The following is a 14196-nucleotide window of genomic DNA, read 5'->3' on the forward strand; positions in this document are numbered from 1 at the left end:
AGATAACACTACAATCTCAGGTGAAGCAGAGGCTGAAGGTATTTCGCCCCAAGGATAATCTCTTTTGTTGTTAGTACACATATAGAGATGTTGAACCTTGAGGGTTCTGGGGAGAAGCTTGTAAATGATCTTATGTCAACATGAACCATTCCTAGGTTGTGGCAATAAAGCATTTCCAAGCTGCCATAAATTTGAGAGATGGGCTTATCAAAAGGTCAGGCCTATGAGGGACTGGCTTAGCAACTGGATTTATCCGTCGGTTTATTTAGAGCAGAAAAATGGGGCTGGAAGCAACGGCTAACATCAATCATACTTCATTGTGATCCTTGACAAGACTTCAACAACAACAGAAGTCTTTTTGATTTCCTTTAAGGGTAGTGAACAAACACTGGGAATCAATAACATCCCCCTTTATTGCTTTTAAAATAATAAAGATCTCGAAATTGTCCAGGCACACGGCAGGTACTGCACGTAGATGCCAACCAGTGTCTAAAGAAATAGCGAATAAACTAAATTGTAGGTCTTTCTTTTAGCTGTAAGCACTTATGTCAGAGACAGTGGATAATTACACAGCCACAGCCGAGTCTGTTAAGTGTTGATTTCTGCCTTTGTGTTTGTGGCGACTGATTACACAAGTTGTGTTTTTAAACCATTAATTCAAAAACAGGACTGTGGTTAAAATGAAACCTGACTTTCAAGGGAACGTAAACACAACAAAGCAAAGACTTCCGACAGTGACAGTGTTTATCTAGTCTCTGTTTCATCATCCTCTCTCTCGTCCTTCCTCCCTCCCGTCTCCCTCATTCTCTCCTTTTTTTCCCCCCTTTCATCCTCCAGCACTTGTTGAAATAGATGCAGCCACTGGAGGACAGTTGTGCAACTGATAGTAGGCTACTACATTAACCTCGGGGAGAACAACAGTTGTCCTCTACTCCCTCATCTCTCTTCCACACCTGACACCCCCGAGTGCAGGATGCTGTAACCCCAGTCCTCCCACTGACATCCCCGGAGCCCTGCGTCCTCCGGTTCATGCAGCCCCGTAGCTGCAAACCTATCTTCCTTCTGCCACGGCTGAGTAATGTTACGCTATAGTTGAGAAAACACTTCTCTGCATCCTCAATGAAAATGTGTCCCACAACACTACTCCTTCTCAACACTTTGTCTTTCACACTTATGTAGTGTCATTTACGATGTCCTCATTTCTCATTACATTCAGCGCCTCAGCTTCTGGAGAATAGTCGCACTCCCAACGTGCCGGCAATCACTTCCATGTGTTTTATTGATGACATTACTGTATTTGATTTGCATTGCACCTGCGGAGGCAGGGCAGAAAAATGCAATTCAATTAAACATTGGAAAAAAAAATATGTAACACTACAACAATTCTGTTTATGTTGTTGATCAGTTAGCAAAGCTGGGCTACATATTGTCCAAAAAGGGGCCAATCAAAGATTAATTTAATGATAAAGTGCAGAGTCTGTGCCATAAAAAAGCTATAAAATGATCTATACTGTTGTTTAGAAGCAGAAGTACAGTTGGGAAGACCCTCTTTACACTCATTTATTCCCAATCTTTCTGTCTGTCTCTCTCACCGGCTCCTTCTCTATCAGCTGACTTCGGGCGTTTCACTCTTAGTTAACCAACCAGATTCTGCCACGATCTCCATGAGCCAATCATATCGTTGCTATCAAATTTTAAAACTGTTCTCCTCTCTGCTCCTGTCGTCCGTTGTCATTTCGGTACGAACCGATGCAACCCGCCTACACCCCATCACCTCCAGTCATCATCATATTCCAGTCCTGCTCTCCCTTCACTGGATCTTCAGCAAATCCCTTCACCAACACCACCACCACCACCAGTGTCTAGACTCTGTCTCTCCTGATTAAAGTACAGTATGTGAAAGGGGTTGCTTGTAATATAAAACCCACAGAGAATTATCCCTTATACCCGGCAGTTTCCCACAGCTCTACAGAGCGTTAGAGCATCTTTTGGCTTTGTTATTCTGGCCTGTAACTGTACTTCTTTGTTTCAGTCCCACTGCTTCCTTCAACCTTGTTTCGAGCAGCAGGCAGCTGTTTTCAGCAAAAAAGAACTCCACAAAAAAAACACACTGTACACTGCCCAGCACCAACCGGCAAAAAGACAAAGTCAGAAACTAGCTGGTGAACATAGTGGAGCATTAAAGAGCTAGATATTTTCCTCAGTAGTTTGAGTAGGAGACCTAACAGCGCTAATAGGAAAGTGAATAGTACCAGAAAAATGACTCTTTTGCATGACAACTTTAAAAGGTGATAAAAAGTCAATATTATACACAAACAGCTAGCATGGCTCTGTTCAACAGTAACAAAATCCAACTACAGTATTAGCACCTCTGAAGTTCACAAATTAACACTATATGTGGTTTGTTTAATCCGTACAAAACAACACATTGCAGTGTAAGGGGATGTTTCTTTTAGACTATTTCTTACTTGGGAGCCACCTGGCAACCTAACAGAGATGACAAGACTCCAGGAAGTCATCTGTTCCAATTAAGTCTTCTTTTAAGCTAAACAGAAGCTGCCTCATATTGACAGAAAGGAGAGTGCGAGAAAGCGAATAAGCGTATCTCTGAAAAATGTAAAAATATTGCTATTACTATTTTGTCTATTGGCATAATACTTTATTTCACATCGTTTTCTGGAAGCATTTTTTCATTTAATGCTCATCTAATTTAATTTTCTATTGTGTCTGCTCATTTAATGATATTTGGCAAACTGGATTGTCCTTTCACCCCTACACCTGCGAGACATACTGGTTTTACTTTTCGCCCTGCAGGTCAGCGAGACGGTAAATTGGTCTCTGGGTTTAAGTGTCTTGTCTCTTGCCTAGAGAGAGCAACTGTCAGTGCCATGTTCTGGTCTTTCATTACCTTCAAATGTAATTAGAGGGTGGAAAGAGCTATTTCTCTTCATCTCTCTACGTGGCTTTTCCATTTACTATGTGCCTGGACCACAGAGCACTGGGGATTATGCTGTCGTGTCATGTAGGCCGAGCCCTCGGATCTACACGCATGCAGATATGAACTCTTTAATATTTCATTTCACAGGTCGTCTGTACCGGAAGAATACCTCCTTGCAAAAAAAAAAAAAAAGTCTTCAGAGAGTGCTGTCAGACAGGATAACAACAGAATAATTCATGGCCCTGTTTTCCCTATTTGACTGTCTCGCTACTTTTTTTTCTTTGCAGCCTTTTATCATTTTCACTCCTGCTCTTGCAATTTCCCTTTCTGTCCTCATTTTTTTTTCCAGTCTCCTCACCTTTTCCTCCCACCATCTGTTTCTGTTTCCCTTTTTGTAAACTGTTTCCTTTTTAGCCCCTTTGTCCTTTTTCTTTTTCTCTCACTGCTTTCTACCTTTTGTACGTCAGGTTAGAAGACTGGCAGAGGTGGGAGTCTGACAGCTGCTGGAGTGGAGGTCTCGCCTGCCCTCTCTTCAGCTGTCTGCTCTGTCGTGTGACCGGGGTGACGGGGTCACGGCATGCCTTGCGGATACATGTTTTTGATGTTGTTGTGTCACTCACAGTGGAGAGAACAGCATCCTCTGTGGAGGCCACCTTCGCACCCGCCTACTCTACACCTGCAGACTTCAACAGCGATGCAGAGCATTCCAATTTAGCGTCGGCAATATGGCACAAATCAGTCATATTGGCCCTGTAATAGACTTTTGATTTGTGTTTTCAGTATTGTTTGAACAGCTGCTGCTTCACGTTGAACTTAGAGTGGTTGAAGAGAGCCAGAGAAGCTATATAGAGAGAGGAAAACATCAGAGTGCACTCACAAAAACCGACAGGGAAAGTCACACTCTCCCAGGTGTGAACAATAACTGGACTTTGACTCTATGCTTAAGCATTATTTAAGGAGTTCAGTGATGCTCTGTGGCATCCCTAACCGCGTGTTTGATGTTAATCTGCTGGAATGAGAAGAAAAATAGGAAAAAACATTGAACCGTGATGCAAGTTGCATTGAGCTTGACATGTGTCTCTATAGTGGCAACGACTGACCGTAATTACCACGAATGGCCAAATGCGTGCTTGCATTATGGATGGAAGAATCGCTGGTTACGTGATCCTGTTATCATCGCTCGATGATGGCAGCTTTTCTTCTTTTCTTGTCCTAGCACAGTTAATTTTCTCATAAAAGAAAATGCCACGTCTTTAGGTCAGTGGGAATTTATTTACTGCTAGTCTATCTCAGTTTCAATTCTGCTCTTGTCAGCTGGCTGTAATAGACCTCACCAAGGGGGCTGCTTCAGATGCAGATTAAATGCACACAGACAAATGAGGAGGTTTCACTCTACACAAACACATTGAATCATTTTAGACAACAGAGGCACAGGATAATGCTCCCTGTGTGTCTCTTTCTCGTACACGAATGCCTGACCGCGGCTCCCATTGTGGGCAAACTCTGTTCAGCTGCTGTCGGTTGACAGGGTGAAAGTCTCTGACATGTTCAGTGGTTTTGACTGGCCAAGGCTTTAATATGCTGATTGGTTACCCGATCCTGCTTTTACCTTGTCAAAGGTGTTGACAACATCGCCGACCGGATGTGAGAGATTCTACGCTTTCAGTGTGTGGAGTGACTGAGTGATGAAAAGAAAGAAAAAAAAAAATCAAGTTGAATATAAATAGCGGGTTGCGCGAGGACAAGGCTCTCAGCCCGACAATGCCTCATCGCCTCCCAGACATGCACCATTAGGGGTGAAACAACAGGGGCTCTCGTCTGATCTCCTAAGAACAAATGTTAACTCCAAGAGTTTGGACCATTAAGAAAAGCTGTTTGTTATGTTGAATTCAAATGAGATTAATCTGTATTTTTCAGCTGATGCATATAGGTTCTAATGATGTTTTGCATCCTAACATCACTCTCTTGTGACTCATTGGGACGTGGAGTGTATTGATGGGATGTTAATTTACTATATTTATAATTATGTTGATAGCAGCGACTGTGTGTACTGCTGGAAACACAAACGGCTGTGAATTTTGAGTTTCTTTCTGTCTGATTTAAACTCAACAGAAATCCACATGGACCTTCTCTCAAGTTAAGGTGTAAATTGAATAGCACACCTCCATCCTTGTGTCAAACTGAGAGAGTGAAACACTCCCCAGTTTCCATCCTGGAGCTCTGCAACACCTGCGTAATTAGCTGTTCTACAACAACACACACTCAAACCCTGTGTGGCGCTCACACACCCATAACAACAGTGATTTGTGTGCACACAGACTCAGAGACAGTAACACATGCATAATACTTTCAAAGCAAGTACACATGCGCACTTTTCACCTGATATAGTACAAGAAAAGACCGACAATATGTTCAAATTAGGATTTTCTGTTGACGCGACAGTTTCTTAGGACCTGAGCTCACTTTTAGTTATTCGTCACCGCCTGTTTTTTTTTTTTCTTGTTCTAAATAGTTCAGCGTTTTCTCACCTGCCTCTGAGCTTTCATGGTTCTGGCTCTTGGGCTTTGTGAAAGCTGCTGCTTAGAGATTGTTTGCAGCCGCAGGCACTTCCAGCTCAGTTCCAGGGGAAAGGAAAAGCAATTCCATGCTTCGGCCACAGTGAATCCGTCTCTGTCAGTTCCGCTTCTTGATGCCCTCAAATCACATTCCCCCACCCATCCGCTCTCCCATCAGCCCTTGCTGTTCTGTGATCAGGGCGTGAGAGAGCATCAGCCTAGAAGTGAAATGAGGATGCGCTTTACATGCTCCCTTACCATACCATCCTCCTTGATGTCATTCAAGTCTGTTCCCTGGCACTTGCAATTTCCCGCTCTGCAATGAAACTCCATACTTAACGCAGGAGTAGATACAGCCTACAGTTACGATATACCTCCTCCTCTGTCTATCAACTCACATGAGGCTAGTTGTTATAATACGATTTAAACTACCGTTATCATCTCAAATGCAGATTTGTTTCCTGAAAAAGTGCAACTCCAGCTAATATTATACGGAAGCTTTCACATCGGGGACCCGGACCCGCATCTGAGTACACTTGACCCCAAAGTCCAGTTCGTTCCACATCAAAAGGTGGTCTTGAGGACGGTTCATGTGTACTCGGGTACGGTTCTCATCAGGTGTAAAAGCTAACTGTACATTACAGTAACAGAATATTAATTCATATTTGATCAGCGATGCCTAGTTTGACCGTTTGATTGGAGTTTGCGAGTGATTGACAGCTGCTCAGAGACGGCAAGGCTCGGATTGGTTGCTTTCCACCGGTCTGTGAAATCTTACAGATGCCATTAGGAGCACCGGAGGACACAGAGGTACATGATTTTTTTTCAGATCACCTGTCTTATGCACTACTGTCAGGATATAGTGACCGTTTTATAAAAATAACTTTTTTTAAACATATTTGTTCCATTTCTAACCACTGCAGCTTTAATGGTCTGCCGCCACAGAACGAGCGCCACACAGCCGGAAAAGAGAGAGAGAAAGAGACAACGAGGATGTAGAACCGGCATATTTTCAAATGAAACTCTATGAAATAAAGGTTTATTTCGACCAAAACCAGAGTTGGTGATTGTTGGAAAGACTAACGTCGAGGATTTTGCTGAGTTTTATTTTGTTTCTGTCACGTTTGAATGAAGTGATTTACGATGCTCCACCACTAGAATAGCTGATAATAGCTAGATAGATAACAGCTGACAAATACACATAGATGATGACGTAAGTGTGCTCGGGTACGGAACGACTTTACTAATGTGAATGCTGAGCGGCGAGGGCGGGGGGGGCGGGGGCAATAGTACTCTGGCACGGTAAGAATCAATCGTACCTAATATGAAAACGCCCTAAGTTTGGTCAAAATTGTTTTCTCTGGTGTATTTATGACTGTAAGAACGGCTGGAAAAAAAATGTTGGTAGGTGAATTTGTTGTAGTATTAGTTGTTGTAATACTCATTTCGGCCACAGGAGGCTGAAGTGCACTACCCCATGTTCTAAATTGCACTAAAAGCATTCATGTTTTCTTCCAGGTGAGTTTTGATTTCTCCTTCACTCTAAAAACAAGGTTATGTATATTGTGTGTCCGTAAGTTTTGTAACATTACTGTCATGTCTTTCTTTTGGCTAGAAATTAATTTTAATTGGCGCCCTGCGGTTAGGGAAACATGAATGCTCTTAGTCCTATTAGTGGTAGTGGTGCACTTCAGCCTCCTGTGGCCGAAATGAGTATGCACTTGCACTTGAAAATTTCTCACTTGCCTCTCAGGGCTTCTATATATTTCATATACAATTTTTTTTTTTCATATCGCAATGAAAATACATTATGTAGAAACAAGCTTGTAAAATGTGCATATTGGTGTCTGCCGTGTTTTCCTAAAACCAAAATAAACACCATATGAGCTTCATGCCTGTATTTTGAGAGATGAGCAGGCCTTCTGTCTTTTGCCAAGATTCTGTTTTTCAAAACTGTTAATACTTTGACACTTTATATAACAGATGATGTATGAATAGCACTCTCTTTACAAGTACAAGAATCCGTTTTATGAGGTCAACTTATGAGGTCTTGGTAAATTTGCACCAAAGGCTTTGAGCTGCAGTCATTTCACATATCTTGCACTTAAACTGTCAGAGAGTTGATCAGAGGAAACCTGTAGATGTGACCTGCAAGTTTATTTTTGAGCTACATTTATCCTGCGGTCACTTCCTGACACTCTCATTAAAGCATCTCACCTAACCCAGAACTGATTGTTGGTGCAGTACATCTACATCTTCATCCCTGTATGGGCAGAAATTCAAAAGTGTCATCTAGAAGTTACACATCCCACTCATTTTACTCTCAAACTTGTGAATTTTCGTCATCACTCCTTTGCCTGGTGACTAAAGTGATTGCTTTGCTTTTGTAGAAAACAGGGACACATCATTTTTGAAAGTGATGAAGGCACACAGAATGATTGATGGCAGCATATTGGATGGGAAAATAACGTTCTGGACCGTTAATTTTACCGAGTCAAGGAAGCAGCCTCACACTGTCAACACAGGAAATGAGTAGGATTTATCTCCGGCCTAGTGTCTGGGTAGCTCTCTTGCGCGGGATGCATTTATAGAGGACCACAGTGATGGGTTTCAAAGGTTGTGTGTAGTGCACGTTGTCCAAGCTTTAAGACAAACATAGACATTGAAGGATGACATTACGGAAAGCAAATATGAACAAGTAAAACACACCAAACTCATGTTAAGGTCATTTTTGTTTTTTCCACCAAAACAATGCAGGACAGTAGAAGCTGATCCAAGGTCACCCTCAGTTAACCTACCCTCTCCTGATGTGAGCCACACACATTGTACTTTGTTTTTCCTTTGTAAACACAAACAGGTTATCATGCTGTGCGATACCAACGACGAAAGCTTTTAAAATAATGGAATACATGGCATTTTAGATGCACTGCAGAGCTCTACTGCAGTCAGTGGTCAATGCTACAAGGTGAGCACAACGACAATACTAATGTGTAAATGGGCATATAATGTGGTAAACTGGATATATGACAGTATGCAGCAATGATATCCTTGTCACGGCCTGCTACACACACAGGTGGTGTAAACCACAGCAGCAGACAGCATATTTGGATATCCTTATTCTGAGAGATCGATATAAGGTACATTGGAATCACAAGGCTGCACTTTTTTTATTTCCACTCATATGTCTGCCATCAATTGAATTACGTCTAAAGTTACATTTTCTGACTTGGACCAAAGGAACTTCTTTATCACATGTTCTATGGTGAAGGAGACCAAATGTACTGTAGTTTAGAGTCCAACTATGTAAGCAAAACAGCCAAACAGGGTTACGGTTAGAATGAGTGCGTCTGATGTTACATTTTTCCTTTTTATACTTCTAGTACAAGGACAAGACTCGACACTGCAATACAAGAAATATGCTGTCTCTTTAAATCTGTGTCTTTTATATGGATTATCAACTGCTGAGGGTGCTAACTTTTTGCCTGAGACATGCAGCTTTAGCCTCAGCACGATATCATGTATCATCAAATGCATATATAAGACTCCTTTTATAGGCTTCTTCTTTTAAAACAAGTCAGCTGAAAACATCAAAAAGTCAGCTGGAGACGGAGTTTTCAACCAACTCATGGTGCTAGCGTTGGCTTAAAGGTTAGAGTCTGTAATGCTGAGCGACTACCAAGATTAAACTATTTGAAAATGATCCAATCGAAAAATGGAGCCAAGTGTTGCCAACTCTTTTTCAATGAATGTAGCGAGCAGCAGTAGCTCCAAAAGTCACTAAATCTAGCGAGAAAGTCGGCAACTATGACAGCCCTTCCCTTCAGGCCTCCCTCCAAAGCCACTCACGGAAAAAATCATCATTATGAACATAAACAACAAACATGGCTATTGTTAGTGCTCACACCCGACAGGCAGGCAGGCCATCTAATCATTTCAAATGTCGAATGAAATGATTGGACGGGCTTATCACAGTCCTGCGACAGCCACAAATAACAAATAATGCTCCAAACTAGCGCTACATTTTGGCGAAGAAAAACTGTCATGGCCATTTTCAAAGGGGTGAGTCTCCCCTTTTTACAGACATGCCCACTTTATGATAATCACATGCAGTTTGGGGCAAATCATCAAGTCAGCACACTGACACACTGACAGCTGTTGTTGTCTGTTGGGCTTGAATTTGCCATGTTATGATTTGAGCATTTTTTTAATGCTAAATGCAGTACATGTGAGAGTTTCTGGACAATATTTATCATCGTTTTGTGTTGTTAATTGATTTCCACTAATAAATATATACATATATTTGCATAAAGCAAAAATATTTGCCCACTCCCATGTTGAAAAGAGTATTAAATACTTGACAAATCTCCCTTTAAGGTACATTTTCAACAGATAATAAAATCAATTCACGATTAATCACAATTAATCATGGACAATCATGCGATTAATTGTGATTAAATATTTTAATCGATTGACAGCCATAATAAAAATCTATAATGAGTCATCAGAGGCGTCACAGACGTAGCTATTTAACTTGTTACAATACTTTGTTATTACTGCTTAGACATGTAAAAAACAGACATCTAGCCTACAGTATGCATCTTTGATATACTATAGTCCATATCTGTATTTTAAATGAAGAAAGCATCAATACATATGTAAATACAGAACATAATATACAGGAGTTTTTATTTTGTTATGGTCTTACATACCTTTAAAAATGTATATTTATAGTAGCCCTGCAGGTTTTGGAGGTATCATAGCATCACTGTCAGGGATTTTTTACTGTTTCAAATCTGATCGGGTTCCAAGGGAGCAGAACAGACCTGATGCGAGCTGACACACATATTTTCCCATGACACTTTTGTCTCCTCTCGCATAAGTCACTGTCAATGACCCCCGGAGTCAGGAGAGAGGTGTGAGGGAATCATACACCCTCTCACGGAGCTGCCGATAAATCTCGCTGTGAGGTGTGACAGCACCAGTGTCTCCTTAGGGGGAAGTACTGGTGGGCACAATTCTTCATAACTTTGATGGGGTTTTTTGAGACTGTGATCTCAAGCTACTTTCACATATGGATTTTGAAACATTGCCAGGGTCATTTATCTGGGTAACTGTGATGTTTGTCAGTCACACATTAGGTCTCCTGTGTTAAAATTTGCAGAGGTCTCCTTTGAGGTCTCAATCGCAGTACATTGCAAATATGGACATGCAATGCACCAGCATTTATGGGCTTCAGTGCGTGTGGAAAAGGCTCTTTAAAGTCCTTATGAGTTGAATTTGAAATAAGTTATTCTCTGCTACCTTTTACAAATATAGCTACACATTGACATTGGAAATTCAAATAGATTTTAGTTTACGCCTTGTCACTAATAGCATTTCTAAATCTCGATCAATGCAATGGGCGTCTGAGTGAGAGACCTATGTCAACTCCTTTGGTATACATACACATTTACAAAAAGTCCTGTATTGATTAATCTAATGTCATAATCAACATACAGCCACATTTTTCAGTAATCGTCGATTTCCACTGTGATTCGGGTTTAAAACAAGGCAAGCCCTGTATATTTAAGACTCTTTAGGCCTATATTCTCACATCTCTTTCCGGTTATCAATGTTATAATGATGTCAGAAGTGACTGCTCATTGGTTGGTAACTATAGATGAGGTAATGTTTTTGTTCCATCTAAATCAATGGCCAGGTGTACACTGAACATAAGGACTGAGTTGTAGTTTTGTTAATCAATAACATGATTTAAATCAATAATTGTTCTGATTTTGGTGTATAAGGATGGGTCTAAATTTGTTCACCAGATATACTATAGGCAAACAAAGCTATAGTGCTTACAAATAGTTATTGCACTTTCCCCTCTTTTGAACACAATACATTTAGAAAAAAAAAATCAGTTATAGTGTGATTGCTACTGACAGTCAATTCTGTGTTAGAAACATTCAGATGATACCCATATAGAAAATGTATTAGACGTAGCTGCACACCTCTGCATATAACTATTATTAAAAGCTTGATCTGTGACACTCTTTACCTGCAGGAGATGAGCAACGCTGCCAGAACAGCTTGAATTATGAGTGTATTTGGAAGGCCAGAGAGTAGGTGTGTTTTCGCTGTCAGAATATATACGGATACAGCGGCTGCTTCCTTTACTCTGAACAGACATCTCTTGTTTGATCCATTTACTATTAACACCCTGTCAATCACACAGACTCCTCATTTTGGAGAAAAATATGAAGAGATGGCCTGAATCGCTGCTCGTAGTCCGAGGGCTTGAACTCAATCTGCGCTGCAGGAAAGCGGTGCCTCCATACAGACCGTGATAGAGAGACATTATAGAGTCCTGGCATAGTGGATTGCTACACAGTTACACTGTTATCCCCAGGGGAGAGGGGTGAACAACAGGAAACTCTAGCTATTACTACTACCTTGTTTGTAATTTCAGACAAGACATGGCAAGAGAGTGGCAAGCAAAGGTGACCTCAAAAGAAACGTGTAGTACATAAGCTTTCAGTGGTGCAGAAGCACAAAAGGGGAAAAGGATTCTGTTCAAAGCAAAAGCCAGCGAGTGGGCTCCACTACTTAAAATATACATGTACTCTAATTTAGTTGGGTCGACACAGCAACCCCATTGCAACAGAAAGATGAAATAAACATTGAATCACTGCAGGAACCACAGCAACAACCACTGGTCTCTGGAAGAGCTGATGGCCTGTAGATGTAACTGCCACTAATAATAAAGTCACAGTTTGATAATGGAGGCAAGTGATGGCAGCTAATGAAACCACAGATCCAACTGAAAGGTCTAGTTGGGAGGTTATAGCGTGATGCAACATGCTGTAATCCTTTTAGTTTCATTAGACTGGTTGGTTTTAGAACAGTGCTTGTTTGACAATTTAAGCAGCGTGTTCCCATAACTGAACAGAGCAAAAGCCAACCTAACAAAAGGGTGAGTTTTTCTTTGTCTTTTTACAAAACAGTGTAACAGTGTAATTTTGGAGTGCAAGATATCTCAGTACCAAAGTACTCTCCATTAAAAAGGACCTATTTTCAGGTTCAACTTTGTATTATGAGTTTCTACAAAAAACATGTTTACATACTTTAAAGGGACTCTATGTAAAAATCTGAAATTGCTTGTTAACAGCGACACCTGTGGCCGTTAAGTCAACGAAAGTCAACGAAAGTCAGCGTCCTGTTGCGCGCGCTTGTGCTCGCTCTACATACACATGAACGAGCATCGGTTAAAAACAAGCGAGGCGACACACGTCAGCTAAAACCACAATATCACTCTATATTTCACCTCTTTTGCAGTAATGTGAGGGCGTGCCTAACTAGCCGCTAGCCAAAATGTGTTACTTTGTGACATCACTAGTTACGAGAGAAAATGCAGGACTTCAATCAAGGCATTTCAGGCAGTTCCTGAGCAGTGTTTCTGTGGGGGAGACTTTGTAGCTTTTCAGCCATTTTACAGGCACAAAAAAACTATATAACACGCTAAAGGAAAGGAAAAAGCACAAAAGTTTCCCTTTAAAAAACATCATCACTTTGTGGACAGTAGTTGTAATTGACTTGTTTTGTATTTTAAGGTGAAATATTTGCATTTTATCTCACAATCTCTTAATACAAGAAATAAACGCAAAGTAACGAAATCAAACTGAACAATGTTTTTTTGTCAGATGAAATTAACTGTAGATTTTTTGTCCTGATAATTAAGGCTCAAATGATTTTAATGAGCTCAGTCAGTGGCACCACATGGCGCTACATGCCACTGACAGGGGAGCTTTTAGCTTTACTCAAGCATCATCTCTCAGCACGACTGGTAAATGCTCTTTTGTATTCTTCAGAAATCTGAGGGGAAATCAGCTTTAATGCTTTCATTTCAACCCAACTACCAAGATAATCCATTATTTTGATCACACAGATTTAATTGGCTATTCGTGCGACAAAGATTTCATTTACTTTTGCAAGATTGGTGCGCGTTTGGATTTAAGTTGTCGAGGCCTCCAAATCACATCCTATTAAGGATTCCTGAAAAGCTATGGGCAGTTCCAATTAGAGTCTATAAAGTGCAACTTTTGTCAAAAAAAATCAAACCTGCTCAACTGTTTTGGGAGACAGTAATTGTCACATAGGTAAAAAAAAAAGCGCTGGTAGCATTTAGTCCTACTCCATCAGGGCCAGGTGGACTAAATACACATAGATCTGCTCCAGAAGCAGCTGCTTATTTAAACACACATCTAATAGACTGTGCACACAGGCTACTGAAACTGCATGCAAATCCTTTATGCATTCATATTGTGTCTTGTCTTGACAGAATAAAACAAGATGTATGATGTCAATTAATATCCAAAATGCCAGGTATTATAATTTTGCATTGAAAAATAAACAATCTTACAAGTATTCAAATTGATCTAAGCATATTTTGTGTTTATACATTTTTAGTGTAGGTTTTTGATTCGTTTTGAAGGTATAATGACTCAGGGGTTGTGTTTTGTTTTATTTACCCTTCACACAATATTTAATTCAGTATATTACAATTGCAATAACAATATAATTAACCTTGCTCCATCCTCATAGAGTTCAACAGTGTGGCTGACAGCATGATGCAGTGGTTGTGACCAGGACCTTACAAATGGAGAGATAATTAAAAGGGGATAGATCTCCAACCAGGGCTTCTATAATGACCCTTCACCAAAG

This window comes from Sebastes fasciatus, chromosome 12, assembly GCF_043250625.1.
Source record: "Sebastes fasciatus isolate fSebFas1 chromosome 12, fSebFas1.pri, whole genome shotgun sequence".
NCBI lineage: Eukaryota > Metazoa > Chordata > Actinopteri > Perciformes > Sebastidae > Sebastes > Sebastes fasciatus.